The sequence below is a fragment of the Schistocerca piceifrons genome, chromosome 1 (assembly GCF_021461385.2).
Source record: "Schistocerca piceifrons isolate TAMUIC-IGC-003096 chromosome 1, iqSchPice1.1, whole genome shotgun sequence".
Lineage (NCBI taxonomy): Eukaryota > Metazoa > Arthropoda > Insecta > Orthoptera > Acrididae > Schistocerca > Schistocerca piceifrons.
In genome coordinates this window covers 995,687,465-995,712,800 of record NC_060138.1, presented here as the reverse complement: position 1 = coordinate 995,712,800, position 25,336 = coordinate 995,687,465, and the positions used below count along the sequence as shown (strand labels likewise).

The following is a 25,336-nucleotide window of genomic DNA, read 5'->3' as shown; positions in this document are numbered from 1 at the left end:
ATTCTGATGTTAAGTTTCTCACTATTCTCATTTCTGGTGTTTCTCATTAGTTTCGTCTTTCTTTGGTTTAATATCAATCCATATTCTGTACTCATTAGAGATTAGACCATTCCACTAAAAAGATTTTGAAATTCTTCTTCAACCCTCTGAGGATGACAGTGTCATCAGTGAATGTTATCTTTGATATCCTTCAAGCTCTTCAACTCCTCTTTCATTTCCGTCATTGTTCCTTCAATGTATAAATTCAACAGAAGGTACAAAAGACTGCATCCCTGTCTAACCCTGTTTTAATCCAAGCACTTCTTTCTTGGTCTTCCAGTCTTATTGTTCCCTCATCTTCCTTGTACAGTTTATATCCTCCGAAGAGCCAAAGAAACTGGTACATCTGCCTAATATCGTGTAGGGCCCCCACGAGCACGCAGAAGTGCCGCAACACTACGTGACATGCACTCGACTAATGTCTGAAGTGTTGCAGGGAATTGAAACCATGAATCCTGCGGGGCTGTCCATAACTCCGTAAGAGTATGAGGGGGTGGAGATCTCTTCTGGACACCATGTCTGGGGAGTCTGGGGGCCAACGGAAGTGTTTAAACTCAGAAGAGTGTTCCTGGAGCCACTCTGTAGCAATTCTGGACGCATGGGGTGTCGCACTGTCCTGCTGGAATAGACCAAGTCCATCGGAATGCGCAATGAAAATGAATGGATGCAGATGATAGGACAGGATGCTTATGTACGTGTCAGGGTCGTATCTAGACGTATCAGGGGTCCCATATAACTCCAACTGCACACGCACCACACCATCACAGACCCTGCACCTGCTTGAACAGACCCTGCTGACATGTAGGGTCTCCATGGACTCATGAGGTTGTCCCCATACCAATACACGTCCATCCGTTCTATGCAATTTGAAACGAGACACGTCCGACCAGGCAACACGTTTCCAGTCATCAACAGTCCAATGTCGGTGTTGAAGGGCCCACGTGAGGCGTAAAGCTTTGTGTTGTGCAGTCATCAACGGTACACGAGTGAGCCTTCGTCTCCGAAAGCGCATATCGACGATGTTTCATTGAATGGGTCGCACGCTAACACTTGTTGATGGCCCTGCATTGAAATGCGCAGCAATTTTCGGAAAGGTTGCAGTTCTGTCACGTTGAACGATTCTCTTCAGTTGCCATTGGTCGTGTCCTCGCAGGATCTTTTTCCGGCAGCAGTGATGTTGCAGATTTGATGTTTTACTGGATTCCTTATATTCACGGTACACTCTTGAAATATTCGTACGGGAAAATACCCACTTCATCGCTGCGTCGGAGATGCGATGTCCCATCACTCGTGCGTTCAAATTCACTTAAACCTTGATAACCTGCCATTGTAGCTGCAGTAACCGATCTAAGAATTGCTCCAGACACTTGTAGCCATATATAGGCGCTGCTGACAGTAGCGCCGTGTTCTGTCTGTTTACACATCTCTGTATTTGAATACACATGCCTGTACCAGTTTCTTTAGCGCTTCAGTGTATTACTCGTCTTTCCCTATAGCTTACTCTTATTTCTCTCAGAATTTCGAACCTCTTGCAATATTTTATATGTTGAATGGTATTTCTAGGTGGACAAATCCTAGAAAAGTGTCCTGATATTTCCTCAGTCTTGTTTACCAATCGCAACGTCAAGATTGCTTTTCTGGTGCCTTTACTCTTTATGAAGCCAAACTGATCGTCTTCTAATTGACCTTCATTTTCCTTTGCCATTTTTCTGTATATTATTTTTGCCAGCAGTTTGGTTGCATGAGCTGTTATGCTGAAAGTGAAGAAGTTCTCGCATTTACCTGTTCTAGCTATCTTCAGAACTGAATGGACGCCATTTTTCTGAAAGTTTTCTAATGTTATGTCACTAGTCTCATAGCTTCTCCACACCTACTTGATTAGTCGTCTGGTTCTCACTTTCCCAAACGATTTTGGAAATCTTGATAGAATGTTATTTATCCCATCTGCATTATTTCGTCTCAGGTCTTCTAAAGCACTTTCGAATTTTGTACTGAACCGATAATGATGTATTAGAGTGGTCGACGTGGAACATGGTTTACTTCCTCTCTACTGTGAAATTAATATGCATAACCTATTTTAAATTAATTAGAATGATGCAGTCATAGACTGTGCGGCTGGTCCCGGCGGAGCTTCGAGTCGTCCCTCGGGCATGGGTGTGTGTGTTTGTCCTTAGGATAATTTAGGTTAAGTAGTGTGTAAGCTTAGGGACTGATGAGCTTAGCAGTTAAGTCCCATAAGATTTCACACACATTTGAATATTTTGAATTAGAATGAAACCTGCTATAAACAAATCCTCAGGTTTAAATTATTCCACCATTGTACATATATCGGTTTACTCCAAGAGAAAGAACCAGCCAAAAACTCATTTCTGCAAAGTAATATCGAACCGCCTGCTTGGGATGGTAAGCGGTGTTCTAACAAGGATGCGTGATTTAGTTACAACGCGGATTTAGCTTTTGAAGTTTCATACTTGAAGTACATCCAAACATCGTTAACCTGTTAACTTAACTGCCCTTGCCTACGATGCAGTTATCCTTATGATGTGCTCCCGTATGTGAACCTTACTGAACTTCACTTCGGTACAATCACACTCTGGGAAGGATCGGTACACCTTTAAGGAAAGAAAAGAGTAATCTGGTAAACTCAATTATATTACTGAGGCCCTTTGAACTCCAATCAAGTTGGTGTACATACTTGACAACATTTATGCAAAGCTGACAGTTACACTCATCAGAATTCAATGAGAGTGCAAGACTGAAACTAATTCCGATTCCCAAGAGAATTCTGCCCTAGCGACTTGGCTACTCACACATAACATTACAATCACTTTGCTGCGCTGACACCTGAGACATAGACACGAGCTGCAAGGATAGTTTTTGAGCTGCCAGCAGGAAGTCACATAGTTTCTCCAAGACACAATATACATTGAACCCACAGTCGTGACCAGACGATCATCAGCAACAATCTATAGCAACAGTGAGTTAGCACACAACTAGAAATTTATCCTTGTCCAACTTACTGAAATTTGGCTGAGTGATGATGCGTCCTAAACTTTGAACAGTTAACTTATCTCCTTCTAAATCAGCAGGTATTCTCACCAATACAAATATATTTTGGAGCACCAATTAAAAGTACTGCCTAAACGACTCTTCAAAATGTCCCATCACGGGCTATCGCTCACGCACTCCTGTTCAATTTCGCGTTTCTACCTTTACTCATGCTGTGTCCAGGCGTTCCCCAAAGATAGCCGGCGGCGACTGCATAGACCTTCACTCACTGTAATCCCCGATCCAGAGAGCAGGATTATCCTCTCTGAGGGTTGAGGAAGTTCTGCACCAACCTCTTTGGCGGACAGGCTTTTCCGCCGTCGTGGAGCGAGAGGTGCATGCTTGGCGGGTAGTAACATCTTGGTGCTGAATCATTTTTGGAGCAGTTATTATGATGTGTCGAGGTCGCAGCGTGCTGTGTGGTTAAGAATGTGGCTTGCTGCACAAGCTGATTGCATATTCTATTAGCTATTCGCTTATGGTTCTTGTTTCTCAAACATATGTTTCGAACAATCTTCATTGAAAGTAATTTCTCGAACCGCGTGTTAGAAAATTTGCTATGGGACTTTCCACTTCCAGGATGAGCTATTAGAATCCTACTAATATGCTGGTACATAAATCTAACTATGACATTTACATCTGTAAGAAGAACTGTGTTTAAAAATCTCCGTCTCTATCATAAAATCCATTAGAAACCTTCTGTAATTTTTATTATACATCTTTTTGAGCAGTTGCAATTTGTGAATTTGCGTACCATTGAACTAGACCATATGGTTCTGTAAATCTGTAATATTTTCAAATATCATAGTATTCATTTTATCAGATATTTTCGTCTATTTATTGTAGGGCTTGCCTGTGTCGTTCCCATATAACTACACTGGATTCATTTATACTGAAAAGAGTTGGCCTAGTGGCACCAAACCTCTCTTTCATGAGAATATTTTAAGACCCAAAGCACATACGCATTTTGCAATGTGATTGGCTGCTATCCTTCATAAGATTTTTCTTGCTAGCAATCGGTTAACTACATAGAGGCAGCTTGCAGTTCTCCAAAGCTCATTCTTAGCAATTTTGAAGTGAAATTTGTAGAACATGCAAACACATTTACCTGCCATGAATAGTCAATTAGGGAAATTTTAGTACACCTTTTTTTTGTTTAGGCACTGGATACACATAATATTCCATTAGTGCTAGTTGGAAATGTTTTGCAAAAACAGAACCATTGAGTTTTGTCATGACTTTATGTTTATTGTTAGTCAGATTAGTTAGATTATAGAGGTTTACTTATTTGAAAATCTGGTAAAATCAGTGTCAAAGTTATTCAAGATTTCGGTTCACTGGATCGTTTGTGGCTTTCTCTCGAGTGAATACAGGCCACTCATCAGACATAATTAGGCTTGGGTACACAATTAGAATTTTTGTTACTACCCCCTTAGACCTTTTTCTAGGTGTTCAAATGTGTGGAGAAACCATCGGTTTGTGAACAGCACTTACAATAATTGTCTATCTTGTTCCAGTGCTAGGTTTAGTTTTACATATACCCTGGTGCAGCATGGTGCCTTCAAATCCTTGATTTGAAATGGTGTGGATTATCCTCTGTGTGACTGACTAATTTTGTGTATTTATCATCTGTACATGCGCTGCAGTGATGCAAATTACAATTGCCTGTGTACTCAGAGAAACTTGTGTTATTTGGATGCTTTTTGCTATTCGATTATAATTTACCTGCTCATTGGCTCATAATGAACAGAATCACTCACCGTCTATTCATGGAAAGTAAAAGCCCCTATTCTTACCAGAATGAAATCAGAAACAGATCAGTTTCAGTTGGTTGATTTACCAAAAGCATTACACGTAAGCGGTATTATAACGTCCCAAGTGGCACCCAATATGGACCGTATTTCGATGTGTAGTAAGTGACCTATCAGACCACCTGACTTCAGATGGGACAGGTGGTGTACTGTCACAAGGCACATCTGAACAGACGATAGGTTTGTCTGTGGGTACCGCAGCTGATATACCAAAAGTAGCAGCCACAGATGATACAGATACTATACCATATTAAGAGATCACTGAACAATGTGTAATGAGTCCCTATAGCGTATCTGGGACAAGTAAAATCACTGAAATGCTTCATACCCTCCTGTAAACCATTTATGATAAACTAGATGTGCAATAGAAATAAAATAAGGGTGAGAATATAGAAATTATTAAACTAACTAAGGCGATTAGAAAGGAACAGATTGGAAATTAAATTGGAAAAACAGAGTATAGAGATCAGGCGAGAGTTGGAGGCTGAATCTCAGTGTTCACTGCTGTAGGACAAATTAAGGTGATAGCAAGGCAACAGAGTTAAATAGACTAGGAAGTGGTAAGTGATGAACTGATGTTAGAAAGTTTAAAAGCATTGGAAAGGGAAAAAAAGTTAATAAGGGAGAATGTTTGCAGGAAACAAGTATATTTGTGGCTGTTAAAGACTCAGATCTTGTCCCAGATAAGAGATAGACAATGCGACAACTGTTCAAAATTAGGAGCCACAGTCAACGTCTGACACGTGGTTTTGGAAAGGATTGCTCAGAAACATGGAGTGGTGAACGCATTTTCAGAGAGGAGATAGTTGTGGGGTAGTGAATAAATTTGCTATGGAACAACTAAGAACTGTGGAGTCCTAGTATATTTCTGAGCAGGTGAGTTGACAGAGAAGGGTTTTCCCCATGTATTACTTTGATTCACTTCAAGCGAAGTCCCAATTGCAAAGTCTTGAAACCTAACTGGAAACATGTACGATATAAATCTCTTAACTTGTATCCACACTTTTCTCTGTTATGATCAAGCGTCCCCACTGCATTTTTTGTTGTAACTCAATTGCATACCAAGCTTCCTCAGTTCAAACACTGAGAAAAGTGATAAGTCTTGTAGGATATATTATTGTCAAACTAAAGGGGGTCTGTTTCATTCCTTTCAACACACGCATGTAAGTTAGTGTTCAACATCTCAACAGAATTCACATCAATCATCTGACTGCGACTGTGAGGAGATTCACGATATCAACCATATGTTCTCTGACTGCCCTAGACACAGAAGTAAGTCAGACTATTATGAGAAGCTCTGTAAGTGGCTAAACTGTTCAGTTTCTGTGTGAGTTGTGTGTGTGTGTGTGTGTGTGTGTGTGTGTGTGTGTGTGTGTGTGTGTGTGTGTGTCTGCACATTATGATTATTTAGAAACTAGTGTGTTAACTTAAGATGCAGAGGATTTTTGGTCACTGTGCGTAGTTATTATAAGTAAGGCCAATGAAATTTGTGTTTTAAAATACTTAATAGTTAGTGGGAAGGAAGCACAGTAAGTCTGAATACGCTGTTTTGATGTACTCATCAACAAATAAAATAAAGTAGAGGAAAAGATAACAGTAAGGTTGTTCTCTCTCTAAGCCTTATCGATTAACATCGCTACAGTTAGTGATGGCAAAAAGTTTCTCGTTTGTGATCGCGCAAAATCTCTGACCGAGTAGAAGTGACTTTGTGTCAAGGTTATCTATGAACGTTTCCGCTGGGGCAGTCGTTCGTGTACCAGATTAGCAGCATGTCTTCTGTAACCAGATATTAAGTACAACTGAGCGAACTGTAGTGGTGTTCTGATTTGGAACGGATATGGTGAAATAGCAACGTAGTCTGGTAGTTCAAAATGGCTCTGAGCACTATGGGACATAACTTCTGAGGTCATCAGTCCCCTAGAACTCGGAACTACTTAAATCTAACTAACTTAAGGACATCACACACATCCATGCCCGAGGCAGGATTCGAACCTGCGACCGTAGAGGTCACGCGGTTCCAGACCATAGCGCCTAGAACCGCTCGGCCACCCCGGCCGGCTGTAGTATGGTAGTTATTTATATCTAAGGGTTCTTATCTTTTTCTATTTTCTCTGGTTCCTGATGGCGTTTTTATGTTGCTAATTAAACAGCTCACCTGAACCAGAAAAGCATTGCATAATGATAGAGCTCGGAATTACATAATGCGTGTTTGAAGCTGTAAGTGTGACGGTGGTTTCGAAAGAGAAGGTGGGAACCAGGTGAAACAAACGCCGTATGTTTCCACACGCATTGCTGGTTCAACGATGAAAGGTGCATCAGCGAAGGAGGAATGACGCATGCGCAGAGCGCAGAAGAAGAGAAAGTGGCAGCAGACATGCGTTCCTGAATATATGTCAACATGACAGACGGACGAGTATTGAAAACGTGGTCGTCAATGGAAGTGCGTGCTGTTATCCGGTATGAATGGGCATGTGAGACTAGTGCGCCCGTCATCCATGAACGCCTACAGACCGTGTATGGCGAAGAGATCATGTCTCATGAGACAGTTGGTTGCTGGTGTTGCTTGCTCAGAGAGGAAAGGCAGAGTGCAGAGGATGAAGATCGAAGTGGGTGTCCCTCCACATGTACAAATGAAAACACTGCTGAAGTGGAGCAGGCTGAGCGACTATTTCCTCCACCGCAGGGTACCAAGTTTTACCAGGGTGGATTCTTCAAATTGATTCTTGCTACAAGAAATGTCTCAATGTCGGTGTCGACTACGTCGAAAAATAGTGCAAGGTGTATAGTCCATGATGCCGCCGTGTATTTGTTTTTCCAATGAAGTTTCCGTATTGAAAAGAAAGACGAAACTTACTTTCCAACGTCCCTCGTACTTTGGGTACAAACCACTCATCATGGTTGCCAGACGCTCCCTCTTTATTTGTGAAACTGTCCTGATTTAGAAGTGTTCGAGTTAACACACGTTCACAAAGATGAGATACAGAGAAAGAGGGAGAGAGAGAGAGAGAGAGAGAGAGAGAGAGAGAGAGAGAGAGAGTGTGTGTGTGTGTGTGTGTGGGTGGGTGTGGGTGTGTATGAGAGGGAGAGACAGAGAGAGAGAGAGAGAGAGAGAGCGAGCGAGAGAGAGAGAGAGAGACAGAGAGAGAGAGAGAGAGAGAGAGAGAGAGAGAGAAAGAAGGGGAGAAGGTAACAATTTGTATAAAAAATGTAGTAATCATTTCATTTTGTTGGAAAATCGTCTCTAGGGTGCCGTTTCATGATGGTGATGAACCACGTGGTCAGTGGTAGAGACTAAGCCTCTCTAAGCCTCACTAACCAATTGCACTATATAACTTTGATTAACTCTATCGTTGCTCATTAGGTGCAATTTCCTAGCCAGTTGGAGCCTTGTGGTTCCATTGTATATTATGTACAGTAGGAAAACTTGTGATAAGTAGTTCTCCCTTATCGCGTAGCTACACTGCTGTTTAAATTAGTTTAACAGAGAGCAGGCTGGATTGCTGCCGCCAGCAATGCACTAATAGGAACTGTATTAGTATTGCCAGCTCCCACTGTGTTGCCGCCTGCGCTGTGCAAAGCATTGCGCTGCCAGTTCCCAAGCCGGCCGGAGTGGACGTGCGGTTTTAGGCGCTACAATATGGAGCCGAGCGACCGCTACGGTCGCAGGTGCGAATCCTGCCTCGAGCATGGATGTGTGTGATTTCCTTAGGTTAGTTAGGTTTAATTAGTTCTAAGTTCTAGGCGACTGATGACCTCAGAAGTTAAGTCGCATAGTGCTCAGAACCATTTGAACCAGTTCCCAAGTAAGAAACTCTTTTAGACGTGAAACTTTTTCTTATTTCACGAGAAAAATCCCAGGTTCTAATTAAAGTCAGAAAAAATTTTTGTTATACTTAGATACAATGCAGAGCTCTATAGCCCATGTGACTTTCAGAAATTATGACACATTTATATAGAAGATATAAAATTGAAACTTTATGATTGCTACTGATTAAATATTGACAAAATTACAAAATAACCATTTTCTGAAGGTTACACAAGGAGTGCAGAAAAATATGGAAACACCACAAACACTATACATTACCATGCATAATATGGTGTAGGAAAACCGTGGCATGCCAATAAGCTTCCAGTCATCTCGGAATTGGCAAATACAGGACATGTATGGCTTTCAGGGGAATCTTGTACTGAAATGATAATTAAATTGACCCCCTAGCTGCAAACATGCGTTGATATACATCATTGGGGACATGTTGAAAATGTGTGCCCTGACCAGTACTCGAGCCAGGGATCTCCTGCTTACATGGCAGACGCTCTATCCATCTGAGCCACCGAGGGCACAGAGGATAGTGCGCCAGCAGGGACTTACTCATTGCACGCTCCCCGAGAGACCCGCATTCCCAACATGTCCACACCACTACGTTCGTAGTGTGCCTAATAGATGTTTGCCCATCACACTCATTACTCGTGGAAGATTAATATACCAAGTCCTGTACGAGTTGAGGCATAGCGTGTACTTTCGTACAAGAAGGTCAGTGGCCGGGTAGCCATATTTTAAGTATATATGAAGGTAGTATCTGTTCCCGAAAGAACATCTATTAGGCGCGCTACAAATGTAGTGGTGTGGACATGTTGGGAATGTGGGTCTCACCGGTAGCGTGCAAGGGATAAGTCCCTGCAGGCGCACTATCCTCTGTACCCTCGCTGGCTCGGATGGATAGAGCGTCTGTCATGTAAGCAGGAAATCCCGGGTTCGAGTCCTGATCGGAGCACACATTTTTAACATGCCCCAATAATGTATATCAACGCATGTCTGCAGCTAGGGTGTCGATGTAATTATCATTCCATTCTAGAGAAGCTGCACGGTCATCAGTCTTATATCAATATTCCCGCAAAATACTGGCAAGGTCGAGTAACGATGTGGAGGTGGATAGCAATCATGTCTCCAATGTAGACCATCGTCGTGCTCACAAAACCAGTTCTGGACGATGTGAGCTATGTGAACAGGGGCTAAGTTGGCTTGGAACACATCATCACCTCTGGGGAAAAAACATTATACCGTGTAATGGACCTGATCGGCCAAAATGGCCACATAATCCTCTACAGTAATCGACCTTGCACAGTAACAATGACGCCCATGGTATACTACTATATGGCAGCCCAAATCATCATTGAACCGCCACCATATTTCATTGTTGAGACGTAAACCGCGTCGGAAGTTGGTAACAGTACGAAACAAGACTCATTTATCCAAATGACTTTCTTCCATTGCTCCATAGTCCAGCTCTCGTGGTTTGGGCACGATGTTTTCTCGTTACTGGCATTTGCGTCACTGATGGAATGGTTTTGGAATTCCAGGTCGCTATGAAATTCCCTGCTTCGACAGCTCCCTTCGAGTTGTTTATGTGGCGATAGGGCTCGCGAGTGCGACATTCAGTTCTGCAATGACTTTTGCAGCTGTCGTCCTATGTTGCATCACAGTCTTCTGCCATGATCGTCGGTCAAGATCACTAAACACACACTTTCGTCCTTGTTGTGACACAGCGCATGATGTTTTTCCACTGTCCCTGGAATCGGTATAAATCTTCGATACGTTGCCTCGTGAAACGACAGACACTTTGGCAACCTTGGTTATGGAAGCACCCACTACACCAGTACCAACAATTTTCCCATGTTCTAATTCTCTTGTCTCCCACATAATGCACTCACAACTACACAGAACTCTGTGCTGACTGCGACTGACGTTTGCAACGTATCGAGGACATTGCATATGTTCCGTTCATGGTCTAACACTGTACAACCTGCAGGGCAGACAATCATCTGTATTTATATTCAAGCACGCATTTCTCTTGATTTTTTCATGCTTTTGTACATCCCCTGTCCATAGCAAACGCAATGTTGAAGGAAACTTTGATGAGCCGTCGTCAAGCGAAGTTTTACGGTTACCACTGGAAAAAAAAATTCATTGAGTTCAGTAGTTTTCCAGGTATGATGTGATACTTCTATATCATAAGTGAACTCGGATTTTTTCATGATTTTTCTATGAGACAGACTTAAAGCTATTTTCTTTCTTTTGCTTGTGCCTTTTTCCCACAACGACGCAGGGTCGGCATGGTTAATCGGATTTGGCAAGGTTATTTTAAGGGGTGGCTGGATGCCCTTCCTGCCGCCACCCCGCACCCCCTGGGCCGGAGTTGGTGTACCCCAACTGTCTGTGTCTAGTGTAATCCATGGAATAGTGCGTATGTGTTCAGATGTCTGCGAGCCGTGTAACTGAGGCGGGACGTGGGGCTCAGCCCAGTATTCACCTAGTGGGATGTGGAAAACCGCCTAAAAACCACATCCAGACTGGCCGGCACTCCGGCCTCCATCGTTAAGCCGCCGGGCAGATTCGATCCGGGGCCGGCGCGCCTACCCGAGTCCAGGAAGCAGCGCGTTAGCGGTCTCGGCTAACCTGGCGGGTCACTTAAATCGATTTTCTATCGCCGGGGCTGTGATAGGCTGTCTGCAGACAGTTTTGTCGCGGCAACGACACATTTTGAACGTTAAACCTTAGAAGGCACCTAACTTAAAACAGACCATACAAAGTTTTCTATTCGCTATTAATCCCATCTTCGCTTGTCCTCTAGTGAGGCTGAGCCACATGCGTCACACAGTGAAATGGTTTTGTGTTCCGTGATTCAAATTTCCGTTTCAGCGCGTTCGCTCAGAGATAATGCAGTGGCCAGCATTCCGTTTTTACTTTTGTTCGTCGACTCTGTCCGCAGTGAAGGCACACAGTAGCGGCCGCCGCCACGTGTCCCCTGCTCGTTCCCGCCCCCTCTCCCCCCCCCCCCCCCCCCCCGCCCCGCCCCGCACGCTGTTTCCCCTTGCCCTTGGTTTCACGCACGGCCGCAGCACTCATTACTTAATAGCCGGACAGTCCATCAGCTGCGCGGCCATTGGGTGGAGCATTCACCTCGCGCCGGCCTGCGCGGAATTTTAATATTGCGCGAGTGGCAATCTATCACCGGCAGCGTCGCGTGGTCACCTCTTTGCATCCGACGCTGTTTTCAGCACGACGAGAAGATACGTATCAGCCAACTCCACACGTGTGAGGACGGCTGTGGAACTAATTCCTCTGCCCGATACGGTCGGCGCATCGTCAAAGTCGCCGACCAGTAAGGATGTGTACGAGCAAAAATCGTACAACTGAACAGCTTTATAAGAATAGTACGAGGCCTGCCACTCTGCGAATAAGAACGCATAACCGTAGTCTCCTTTAAACACTTATTACTTGTATTACAGTCTAATATATTCTGCAGCAGCACTCACAGCTGTGAAAATTGTTACCATCCGACATTCTGAGCGACACTAGCGCTCCAAGCGACGAGAAAGCTGGCAGTCTCCTAACGATACTGCCACTAGGCTATCACTAATGCCGTCATGCCAATTACATTGTCTCTAATACTGTGGTAGTATCTGCCGATGGAAGTTTATATGGCGCACCTCGTTGGTCACAAACTTACTACACTCTTCGCTATAGTACTATCTTGCTGGTGATATACGACAGGGTGTCCAGGGAGGAATGTCTAATATTCAGGTATATGACAGGAACGAACATTCGAAGCAAAAAACTGTAATAAGCATGGGCTCTAAAATGCATACATTATGAACTACGAGCCGGCCGCGGTGGCCGAGCGGATCTAGGCGCTACAGTCTGGAACCGCGCGACTGCTACGGTGGCAGGTTCGAATCCTGTCTTGGGCATGGATGTGTGTGATGTCCTTAGGTTAGTTAGGTTTAAGTAGTTCTAAGTTCTAGGGGACTGATGACCTCAGAAGTCAAGTCCCATAGTGCTCACAGCCATTTGAACCTTTTTTTTTAAGAACTACGAGCACTCGTTCGTCTTCGATGCTGTGAAACAAATCTTTTGTACTGAACAAGTGCTCAAAGAGTTCTTTTTATAGGACAGCCGCAACAGTACAAGTACTGTACAAGTCCTTTTTGGAAAATGAAGACACCGCAGGACCGTCGCATAATCCACAATCTTCCGATGGGTACACGACCGATTTCGGAACACTTAAAGTACCGTCTCTGGTGTAAACTGTAAAATAATGTGTTCCCGGTTGCGCAGCACGTGGGAACGGCTGTTATGGAACTTTTGTAAGTTCGTAAATCCACGCAATAGTAATTTCTCCCCGTCTCCCCATTTTATTGCATTGTGTATGTTTCATTGTTTTGGTAACTTGTGATGTCCGATCGTGATATCCGTTTTTTTGGATTGTTTTGGATCCCTTTTATTCTTTTGACACGGAACGTTTGACTCCATGACAACATTGGGGTGAGGATGATCTGAGATTATTAAGAGATTTTATTTGTAATTAACGTCCTGTTCTCTCTATTAATTTGTTTTAATTTTGAAATTTTAACCGAATAGTGCCTTATCTAATATTTCACACTTGAGGATCACTCCTATTCTTGTGTAACAGAAAATATTTTTATTATTACAGTTTACACCCGATGACGGAACGTGTTCCGAAACCGGTCGTGTACACAATAAATGATTGTGGGTTAAGCAACTGTATTGGGGTTTCTTCATTTTTCAAGATGAACAAGCACCCATAGCTCTTGAGGCACATGTATTACAGGCTACGTTTACTAGACGATTTTTTCTTGGTTTGGTGCATGGTATCTCCTCCCAAAATATAGAAAACAAATATCTTGCATTAGAAGAGATTTACTTCAAAATAGCGAAGATGAACAAGTGATCATAGCTCTTAAGGTATGCACTGTAGAGCCCATGTTTAATGGACAGTTTTTGTTTTGGTTCATACTACTAGCCGATCACGATATTACTGCACTTGGCTCCCGTCGCCGTTAGTGAAAATAACGCGTTGACGTTAGAATAAACAAGTACAGTGGTGAACACAGTGGAAAACACATCGTACCGTGAAAGCTTTCAGGACGGTTGTGCATATACTGCCAAGTGGTCCAGCGTCTCCTAGTGAAATATTACGATAAAAACTCAAGGGAAGCCGAGCAACGCGCCCTCACTCCCAGGTACAATAATATTGCGATCGACTAACACCTATCCCCAAAATACGGAAAGCAAAGAGCTTGCAGTAGAATATGTTTATTTCGCAGTATCATAGATGAAATACTCATAGTTCTTAAGGTATACATTTTAGACCCCATGTTCAGTAGGCCTTTTTGTTTCGAGCAATCGTGCCTGTCATATCCCTGTATATTGACCATTACTCTTGGGATACCCTGTAAAGACGCAAATTATTGTTTCTTCCCAGAATCATATGGTTAATGTGGGCGAAGAGATGGTGAAAGACGTTTGGCAGGCGCAACCGCGGCCAGTTTGAGATAGCGGACGAACCGCAGTCGCCCGTGGCACTCGCTTACCCCACACGAAATAATAAAAAAAAAGGAACAACAACAGGAACCAAATTCTTGTGAAAGAAAAATTAAATGTATTAAATAATAATCCATTAAAACACGGTAGCTATCAACTCTACCGTACAGGTACGAAACGTAGCTAAATGTGACATTATCGTATTTGTGATGGCGCCAGCGGTACGAGTATCAGTGTTTGTGAAAATACTTTTGTGACAATACAGTGTTAAGTATTTGATACGTCAGTAGAGGTACTGAGGCCACCAGTAACTAACAAGAAGGAAACAGAGCGAGTGAAGATGGCGTAGCCCACCCCGCCACATCGAGCTCAACTGGGCTTAGGAACGACTGACGTGGTCAAACAATCGAATATTACACACATCTTGCGCAAGCACTCGTGGCTAGCTCGAATCGTCTAGAATTTTTGTGGCGCGTTGAACTGCAGTACGCAGAGAAACACATTTTACTTCAGACAGGTGGAGGGTAGGCAGAATGGATTGTCAAACACCGCGAGCGCTAAGTGAGTGAATGTGATAGTAGCCAGGGTGGAGCGGTCACCCACTGAGCATCCGGTGGAGGCGACGATCTCACGCAGCCTTCAGGCTCCTACTGCAGACACTTCAGTAGCCCAGCATGCCTAGACGCCGCCGCTTGGATGATTTCCGCATCGTGGCTTATAACGCCGCCAACCTCACCTACGACCTTGAGGAGCTCCGGCAGTTCTTGTTTGAACATGACGTGGACATATGCCTGGTGAATGAGACGTTTCTCAAACCAGGCATCCGCTCTAACATCGCAAATTACCGATGCTTTCGGACCGACAGACCGACGCAAGGGGGTGGCACGGCGATCTTCATCCGCTCCTCCATCCCGCATTGTGAAATTCAACCACCTGCCATCGGGTCTATAGAAGTCACTGCTGTTTCAACCTGGAAACAGCCACTGGACCGGTCACGTTTATGGCTGTCTACCGGAGCCCTCGCCGCCAGCTCCTCATCGATGATGCCCGTCTCCTTCTACGGACTCCAGGCAAATATTTCATCGCAGGTGACCTTAAATGCAAACATGCGGCCTGGAATTCATTGGTCACCAATCGTAATGGGCGCCTTCTACTCCAGGCCACTGAAGAGGTGAACGCGTATGTCTGCGGTCCCGTGGAGCCAACGTGTTATCCAAGCAGAGGGAGGCCTGACGTACTTGACATCGCTATTACTCGGGGACTTAATCAGTTCCTGACTGCTGAAGTCCTTCACGAACTGAACTCCGACCATCTGCCCGTTCTCTTTCAACTGGACGTCGCCCCGGCGCAGAGTCCGGGCCACCTCAATTTCAACCACACGGATTGGCCCTGCTTCCAGCGACGAGTTACTGCCGCCCTGCAGCAACAAGTGGATGGCGTCGGCGTTCACGAGGCCTCTGTCGACCAGTTCGCTGATACTCTCACCGCCGCTCTGGAGGGAGCGACACCCCGCCCGCGCCCCAGCACATTCGCATCTTCCGCTCTCCCGGCGGAAATCCTCCAGGACATCCGCACTCGTAACCGCCTCTGCAAGGATTGGCGTGTGACCCGGGACCCACAGCTGAAGCGCCAAATCAACAGCCTGCGCCGTGACATCAAGGCGGCGATTGTCCAGCATAAGAATCGACGCTGGGCTGCGAAATTGCAGGCGTTCACCCCCGACCCCCTGCACTGGAATGCGGTCCGCTTTTTTACGAAACGCAGGACACGGATACCCCCTCTTGCAACGCCGACTGGGACGGCCTATCTACATGCGGATAAGGCGAATCTCCTTGCGGACATCTTTCAGGAGAATTTTACCCCCCTTCAAGATGGTGTGGACCAGTTGCACGTCGCCCAGGTTGACGCCGAGGTGCAGACCATCCTCCATGGGGACGAGGAGGAGGACCACGACGACATCCCGCCTATTTCCGTGGCTGAAGTCCGTGCGGGCATCAGGGCTCTCCCGGCGTCCAAGGCTCCAGGTGTTGATAACATTACTGGCCGGGTCCTTAAGAACCTGCCGCTCCTGGCAGTTGTTCGTCTCACTGCCATCTTCAATTGGGTTCTGCGGACTCGCACCTACCCTGCAGCGTGGAAGCACTCCATCGTTATTGCTGTTCCCAAGCCGGGCAAGGATCGGACAGACCCAAAATCCTACCGGCCTATCAGTTTGCTTCCACACATCAGCAAGTTGTTTGAGCGGCTACTTCTTCAGCGACTCCGGGCCATCCTGGATCTTTGGGAAATCCTCCCCCCGGAACAGTTCGGCTTCCGCCGCGGCCACTCCACGACCCAGCAGATTGTACGTGTTGTGGAGTACATCACTCGCCGGGAATACTGTGGAGCGGTTCTTCTTGATGTCACCAAGGCATTTGACAGTGTTTGGCACACTGGCCTTCTTTGGAAGATGGCCCACCTTGGGTTTCCCCGGGCATACGTGCGCCTCATTGCATCGTACCTGCGGCACCGCACTTTCGCTGTCCGCGTTGAAGCAGCCCTCTCCACTGCCAGGCCCATTGTCGCTGGGGTGCCGCAGGGCTCTGTCCTGGGCCCCGTCCTTTACACTATCTTTACATCGGACCTTCCGACGTCGCCCCGTGTGGAGAAAGCCGTCTATGCCGATGATACGATGCTCTACACCAGGAGCCGGTGGCATGCAGCCATGCATTCCCGGTTGCAGCGGGCGTGCGACGATCTGGAGATCTGGGCAGCTCGCTGGCGCATCCGGTTCAACCCCCTGAAGACACAGGCCATCGTCTTTACTAGGAAGACAACGATGCCGGCCCCGCCACTTCACCTTTACGGGACCGCTCTCCCCTGGCAGAGAAGACTGTCCGGTACCTGGGCGTCATCATGGACGATCGCCTACTCTGGAAGCCGCATATCGACGCCGTCCGTGCCACAGTCCACCAGCGGATGGGCGCACTGTACCCATTCCTTAATGAGGGGTCTGACCTCTCCATCCGGAATGGCCTCCTCATCTTCCGATTATTTATTCGGCCGATTGTTGATTATGCATGTGAGGCTTGGGGCAATGCAGCCCCCACGCATATCCAGCGTCTCCAGGCGCAACAGAATAAGATTCTTCGGCGGGTCTTCCATGTCCACCCGCAGTTCCCTCATCGCTACCTACACCAAGCAGCTGATGAATTGGACGTGATGCTCCGCATCCAGCAGACAGCCGACCGTTTTTACCGACGGTCGCATGCCTCTGCCAATCCCCTCATTCGAGACATTGGTGCTCCTCATGATGTTCGCGACCGCTATCAGCGGCCTGTTGCACTCCTCGACAGATGAGAAACCGGGAGTGCACTAAGCGGACGCTGCTTGCAGCTCCGTCCCTATGATTCACTTTTTATAATCCCGCATACCCTGCTGCCATACCACAAATAAAGAAGTTCAACCCAATCTCTCTCCTCTGACGAATGCAGGCAATGCCGTCAGGTAAATCCTGTGTTATTCTCCTCTTCTTGGGACATACGACTGGCGGATGGATCTGCGGTCATGTTGCACCGGCTGGGAATGTTCCCACCGACGCGGGTTGACTCTCAGTGAAACATTATATCGAATCGTGACAAGTGATATTACTGACAAATGTTCAAAAAATTTATGGAGTGCCGAAAATCCGTGTTCGCACCAACCGCGCTGGCCACACGTCGGCTAGTAGTGAGGATTGTGTGTGCTAATTATTGTTATGGCGTGTGACGAAATACCGAAGTACTGACCTGTGTTCAGAGTAACCATAATCAGAAGCGTAAGACAAAAGTAGTGTCTGCTCTAGTGTGTCTAACCAGAAATCGATCAAATAGTGTAGATATCTTGACATCGGTTATTGCAAAAATTTCTATTCATAGTGTTTAACTTAGTTGAGCAGTCGCATCCTGGTTAGAAACGACTCCAAAAGCCACTAAACCCGATTACCACTATCAACTAGGTCACAGTAACATCAGAAATTTTTCGCCTGCCACCATATGAGCTATGAAATTTGCAACAAATGGAAAAAAAATCACTAAACAACTAGTTACAATCTCCTTTAATGCTCGCGGTGGCTGCGACGTCCACTCTAGAGCTCTCAGAACACTAAAGCACGCTCATTGGCTGTTGAACAAAGGGCGACGTAAGTGTGCAGAACAAGCTTAAACCTGGCCGTCATCATTCGTAACTCCAACTGCAGCTGGAGATAGGTTTCAACAGTTTTGCATTGTACGTAGTCAACAGAGATATCCTGCATACTCTGACAATTCGTTGTTCACAATCTTGATGCTCATTCATGACTGTGCCGAGGACTCTTCCTGGGCAGGATCCCTATTTCTTAGCTTCTGAGCCGCCTCACACGGATCTCTGAGATGTGGCGCGCTAACTTGAAGATCTTACACAGTTGGCAGGTACTGGATCCAGTGTCAAAGTGCGAAGGTGATTCTCTTGGGCCCGCGTTATCGCTCTACGGCATTTGTAAGCACGGTCCAAATTAATTTACCATGTTGAAATAAAAAAAAGCTGGAGGCAGACTAATCAACCAAATTGCTTCAGTGCATGCTAGCGCAGTTTGTTAAAATCAATGCACAGTGACGGAAACGAATATAGCGGGGTAGGCGATAAACGTACACGGTGCATAAAATTTTTTCTCACAACGGTGGCGAAAAAAATCGCAAATGCAATTAACTGCGCTTTAATTCTCCACTGAGTCGTATATTTACTAAAAAGTACAGTTCAATTAAACTCTTCCAGCAGACTTCAGCAATATCGAGAATTTGACGTGACGTTGCATTTCGCGGCAACGAAAGCAGGGAAGGGTGGGGGGAGGGGGGCGGAAATACATCAATTGGGGCCGTGTGCTACCGCGTGTTTGTATGGAGAGCTCTCCAGGAAAGCTGGATTTGTGCGACAGATCACGGACTATTGCCATTTGCCAGTCTGCTGCACTGCTGCGACAAATGTTTCACGAACCTTTACGCATTCGAATAACTGTTCTCATATCTAAAGCGCACAGAGGTGGATATGAAAATAAACAATTTCGTTTTTCTTAATAAAACTAGTACCCATTTTTATTATGCGAAATGTCTGATAGAAGACTCACTGCAAAGGAGCTGGAAGACCCAAAACCTGTGTTGAAAGATTATGAATATTCTCCTCATCAGATTAGGACATCTATGTTGTTGTTGTTGTTGTTGAGGTCTTCAGTCCAGAGACTGGTTTGATGCAGCTCTCCATGCTACTCTATCCTGTGTAAGCTTCTTCATCTCCCAGTACTTACTGCAACCTACATCCTTCCGAATCTGTTTAGTGTATTCATCTCTTGGTCTCCCTCTACGATTTTTACCCTCCACGCCGCCCTCCAATACTAAATTTGTGATCCCTTGATGCCTCACAATATGCCCTAGCAACCGATCCTTTCTTCTAGTCAAGTTGTGCCACAAATTTCTCTTCTCTTCAATTCTATTCAATACCTCCTCATTAGTTACGTGATCTACCCATCTAATCTTAGGACAGCTATGAAGACAAGTGAATGTGGACTCACAAGATGAAAAAGAGAAGGAGTGACTGAAATCCAGGAAGTTCCTCCCATGCGTGGGCAACATTTAATCTAAATAAGGAAGAGTCCTAAAGAAACCTTATGTTAAAGTAACATTTCGGCCGCCTACAAAGATCTTTGCTGTTGTCGGCTTGGTAATGCATGATTTCAGTTAGCGAAGCGCTGTAGCCTGTAGGATACCACGTCAATATGGCAAAGCTTACACTGATCAGATTCACACTCACAAATCTTGAAAGGTGCGTGGAACATCAACACACTTGTTTTTCTCTGCACAGTAGCCGGCCGGTGTGGCCAAGCGGTTAAAGGCGCTACAGTCTGGAACCGCGTGGCCGCTACGGTCGCAGGTTCGAATCCTGCCTGGGCATGGATGTGTGTGATGTCCTTAGGTTAGTTAGGTTTAAGTAGTTCTAAGTTCTAGGGGACTGATGACCTTAGAAGTTAAGTCCCATAGTGCTCAGAGCCATTTGAACCATTTTTGAACTGAGGAAGTCACCCATAGCCCTCCCGGTTGGCCGTGCGGTCTAACGCACTGCTTTCCGGGCGGGAAATTATGCCGTCCCCGGCACAAATCCGCCCGGCGGATTAATGTCGAGCTCCGGTGTGCCGGCCAGTCTATGGATGGTTTTTAAGGCGGATTTTCATCTGCCTCGGCGAATGTGGGCTGGTTCCCCTTATTCCGCTTCAGTCACACTATGTCGGCGATTGCTGAGCAAACAATATCTACACGTACGCGTACACCATCATTACTCTACCACACTCTGGTGTTAGACGTTCCCGGGGGGGAGGGGGGGGGGAGGGGGGGGGGGCGAGTGGACTGCTGTAGCCGGTTGTGGGTTTGTGAACCGCTGAGGGCTACGGCGGGGACGAAGCCTCTCCGTCTTTTCTGGGTCCCCAGTTCCATACAATACAAGTCACCCATAGCTGAGCATTGTGCCACCACGAAACATTCTATGCATTGTCCTCTCAAGAAAATCTTGCCCACGACGAAATCCTTCTGGGATCCAATTCTAAAGGAATCTGTGGAAATAGGTTCAACGGGAGATCTTATTAATCTCGATGGCGGCATTCAGCTTTATAAGCCATGCGACAGTGTGATTCCTTTAATTTATTCACAAAGATAAAATTTTACGCCAACTGACACGTCTAGCTATAGCTCTTTTCGATATGTTTACTATTGAATTCCAATTGCGCGGTCCCACACATCGGCAGAGGGAGTGCATGCGTTATCAACATTACGCGATGCTCCTGTGTGCCTCAAAAGGAACAACATTTGACAAACAACGCTAAACTCGATAGAGGGCGGCCATGCGGCGAAAACCTATGCGCGTGCGCCACAGCACTAATTTTTTGTACGAAGTCAGTGACGTGCACCAGCAATGAATGTCCAATCTGAAACTCACCTGATGAAGGTGAAATGGTTATCAATCGAAGTACTGCGGCAAGATGTAGACCTCATCTGGCTGCAAGCCCAGAACCGCGTTCAATACAAATCTTCCTTCCATTTTTTATCAAGTGCATCATGATTTCCGTCAAATCGGAAACGTATCTGTTACGCTTCTAAAGTATTAACTACCAAGAAATTAACTACAATTAATATTTATTGACTTGTGAAAAATGGCTCTGAGCACTATGCGACCTAACATCTGAGGTCATCAGTCGCCTAGACTTAGAACTACTTAAACCTAACTAACCTAAGGACATCACACACATCCATGCCCGAGGCAGGATTCGAACCTGCGACCGTAGCGGTCGCTCGGCTCCAGACTGCAGCGCCTAGAGCCGCACGGCCACTCCGGCCGGCTATTGACTTGTGAACCAACACCTATTGATTTATTGCTAAGTTACTTTCCGTTCCCTATTTAATTTTCGGTATGCGGCCGACATGTAGACAGTAGGGGAAACCATTTGTTTTGTACTGTACAGAAGACCTCCATTCTGTACTACAAGTGAATATGTGTTATCGCGTAGAAATATGGGCTTCGATACGCCTGCCTCAATCACGCGATTGCTGGATCCCACGCTGTGCAGAGATGCAGACCACCCTCTCTATTTAGGGTGTTGTCAGTGATTTTTATTTCAATGCCTTCTTTAATTACACAATACCAAAGGCCATTTGTGTGAGCCGCGACGGATGTTTCGCAAGTTTTATCCGGTGTGCATTTTCTAAAGCACGCTAGGCTAAAGCAGAGTTTTCGGGGTAGCGTAGGCGATAAAACGTCTCTTGCTCCTTCCTGCGTCGTTCCACAGTGCGTACTGTTTGTCTGACGTAACACTCTCGCAAGGTATCTTGTAGACCCCAGTGTTCTGAGACCTTCTGCGTGTTTTTAAAAAGCAAAACGATTAAACAAATGTTGTCGCACACTGCCATGGAAACTATAGCAAATATTATCTATTGATACGACCAGACTTCCACCTTCAGCTAGGTTTGTAGTCAAATACCTAGTAGCGCTCTATGATATCTTCTCAAAATGTGTCAAATTATGTGCCACAAAATCTATCACAGCCACCCTGATTATCGAAAGAATTCTAAGTGGTTATATGCCGCCTGCAGCCTTACTTTCTGACAATACATAAAATTTCACCACTACAAAATGGAGATCTTTTTACGTGCACACCAAATTACGCAAATTGTAGTGTCGAAATTTAAATCAGAAAGTAACACACTGGAGAGAATTTTTCGTGAATTGAATAGATTTATGTGCACTTTCACAGCTAACCAACAAACACATCCGGTAGGATATCTTGGACTATTCAAGAAAATAGTAAATAGTTTGTCATTTTACTCTACACAGTATATACCAGCTGAACTTGTATGTAAGGTAAAGGGAAGAAACGAGTGGATAGATCCTCTTCCCCACTAACCAGAGAAGAATGTTCTTGGGAAGATACAGTAAGGCGAAATTAAGTCATACTTACAGAACAAGCACACTTGAGAAAAACTTATTATGATACGAAGCTAGGCTGTATCCAAGATATCAGATATATACTATACTTTTGAAAACTCGCCCAAAATCTTTTATTCTCCAATGTAAGAACCGTAAATGGCTATTACGTAACGTAGATCTTTATAAAACAGTCAGAATTCCTCGTGAAGGAAGCTACTTGTTAGTCTATCCTAAAACCAACAAAATAAAGGGACTATTTTCCCACCATGAACTTAAGAAATGTCTGCACTAATGATTAATTTTGTTTCCATTCCACTAAAGCTACTTGTTAGTCTATTCTAAAACCAACAAAATAAAGGGACTATTTTCCCATCATGAACTTAAGACATGTCTACACTAATGATTAATTTTGTTTCCATCCCACTAATATATGTAAATACATGAGTAATTGGTTGTATATTAGTAATTCTTGGATAAAATCTTAGAATTAGAACTATACGTGGAATCTACATGGGCTGGGAGAAGTCTACATCAAGAGTGTTATTTGTGCTTGGACACTTGTTGCGTGTGGGTAACTTTGATGATTAATGCACAGATTAAACAATCTGTGACGCAATATCTGCATTCATCAGCTGGGCTGAATAGTGGGCAAGGCACTGGCTGTGTCTCACAATGCGAGGACTGAAACGTATATGTGTAAATAATAGCTAATAGATACACAAAGCAAAGAGACATGTTAAGTGTTAGTATGTATCTTGAATCCATACATATTAAAAAATGGATGTGTGTGTGTCTGTATGTGTGTGTAAGTATGTTCCACATCTACTCCTAAGACTTCAACCAAACATACAGGATGGTCCTTTGATAGTGACTAGGCCAAATATCTCACGATCTAAGCATCAAACGGAGAAACTACAATGAACGAAACTCGTCTAGCTTGAAGGGGAAAACCAGATGTCACTAAGGTTGGCCCGCTAGATGGCGCTGCCATAGGACAAACGGATATCAACTGCGTTTTTTAAAATAGGAACCCACATATTTTATTACATATTCGTGTAGTACGTAAAGAAATGTGAATGTTTTAGTTGGACCACTTTTTTCGCTGTGTGATAGATGGCGCTGTAATAGTCACAAACTTATAAGTACATGGTATCACGTAACATTCCGCCAGTGTGGACGGTATTTGCTTCGTAATACATTACCCCTGTTAAAATGGACCATTTACCAATTGCGGAAAAGGTCGATATCGTGTTGATGTATGTCTATTGTGATCAAAATGTCCAACGGGCGTGTGCTATGTATGCTGTTCGGTATCCTGGATGACATCTTCCAAGTGTCCGGACCGTTCGCCGGATAGTAACGTTATTTAAGGAAACAGGAAGTGCTCAGCCACATGTGAAACGTCAACCACGACCTGCAACAAATGATGATGCCCAAGTACGTGTTTTAGCTGCTGTCGCGGCTAATCCGCACATCAGTAGCAGACAAACTACGCGAGAATCGGGAATCTCAAAAACGTAGGTGCTGAGAATGCTACATCAACATCGATTGCACCCGTACCATATTTCTATGCACCAGGAATTGCATGGCGAGGACTTTGAACGTCGTGTACAGTTCTGCCACTGGGCACAAGAAAAATTACGGGATTTTTTGCACGCGTTCTATTTAGCGGCGAAGCGTCATTCACCAACAGCGGTAACGTAAACCTGCATAATACGAACTATTGGGCAACGGAAAATCCACGATGGCTGCGACAAGTGGAACATCAGCGACCTTGGCGGGTTCATGTATGGCGCGGCATTATGGGAGGAAGGATAATTGGCCCCCATTTTATCGATGGCAATCTAAATGGTGCAATATATGCTGATTTCCTACTTAATGTTCTACCGATGTTACTACAAGATGTTTCACTGCATGACAGAATGGCGATGTACTTCCAACATGATGGATGTCCGGCACATGGCTCGCGTGCGGTTGAAGCTGTATTAAATAACATATTTCATGACAGGTGGATTGGTCGTCGAAGCACGTTCACCGGATCTGACGTCCCCGGATTTCTTTCTATGGGGAAAGCTGAAGGATATTTGCTATCGTGATCCACCGACAACGCCTGACAACATGCTCAGCGCACTGGCAATGCATGTGCGAACATTAAGGAAGGCGAACTACTCGCTGTTGAGAGGAATGTCGTTACATGTATTACGAAATGCACTGAGATTGACGGACATCATTTTGAGCATTTATTGGATTAATGTGGTATTTACAGGTAATCACTTTGTAACAGCATGCGTTCTCATAAATGATAAGTTCACAATTGTACATGTATCACATTGGAACAACAGAAATAAAATGTTCAAATGTATCTACGTTCTGTATTTTAATTTAAAAAACCTACCTGTTACCAACTGAGCCATATGTTTGTGACTATTTCAGCACCATCCATCACAAAGCGAAAAAAGTGGTCCAATTAAAACATTCATATTTATTTACGTACTACACGAATATGTAGTAAAAATGGGGGTTCCTATTTAAAAAAAAAAAAAAAAAAACGCAATTGATATCCGTTTGACCTATGGCAGCGCCATCTAGCGGGCCAACCATAGCGCCATGTGGTTTCCCCTTTCAATCTAGACAA

At 44.9% G+C, this 25,336-nt stretch overlaps 1 protein-coding gene across 1 annotated transcript in view; it reads right to left on the bottom strand.

Annotated features, from left to right (window-relative positions):
- The window catches only part of LOC124777052 (thyrotropin receptor-like), a 476,722-nt gene that overhangs the window by 249,239 nt on the left and 202,147 nt on the right, over positions 1-25,336 (bottom strand). The gene's annotated exons all lie outside the window — the stretch shown is intronic.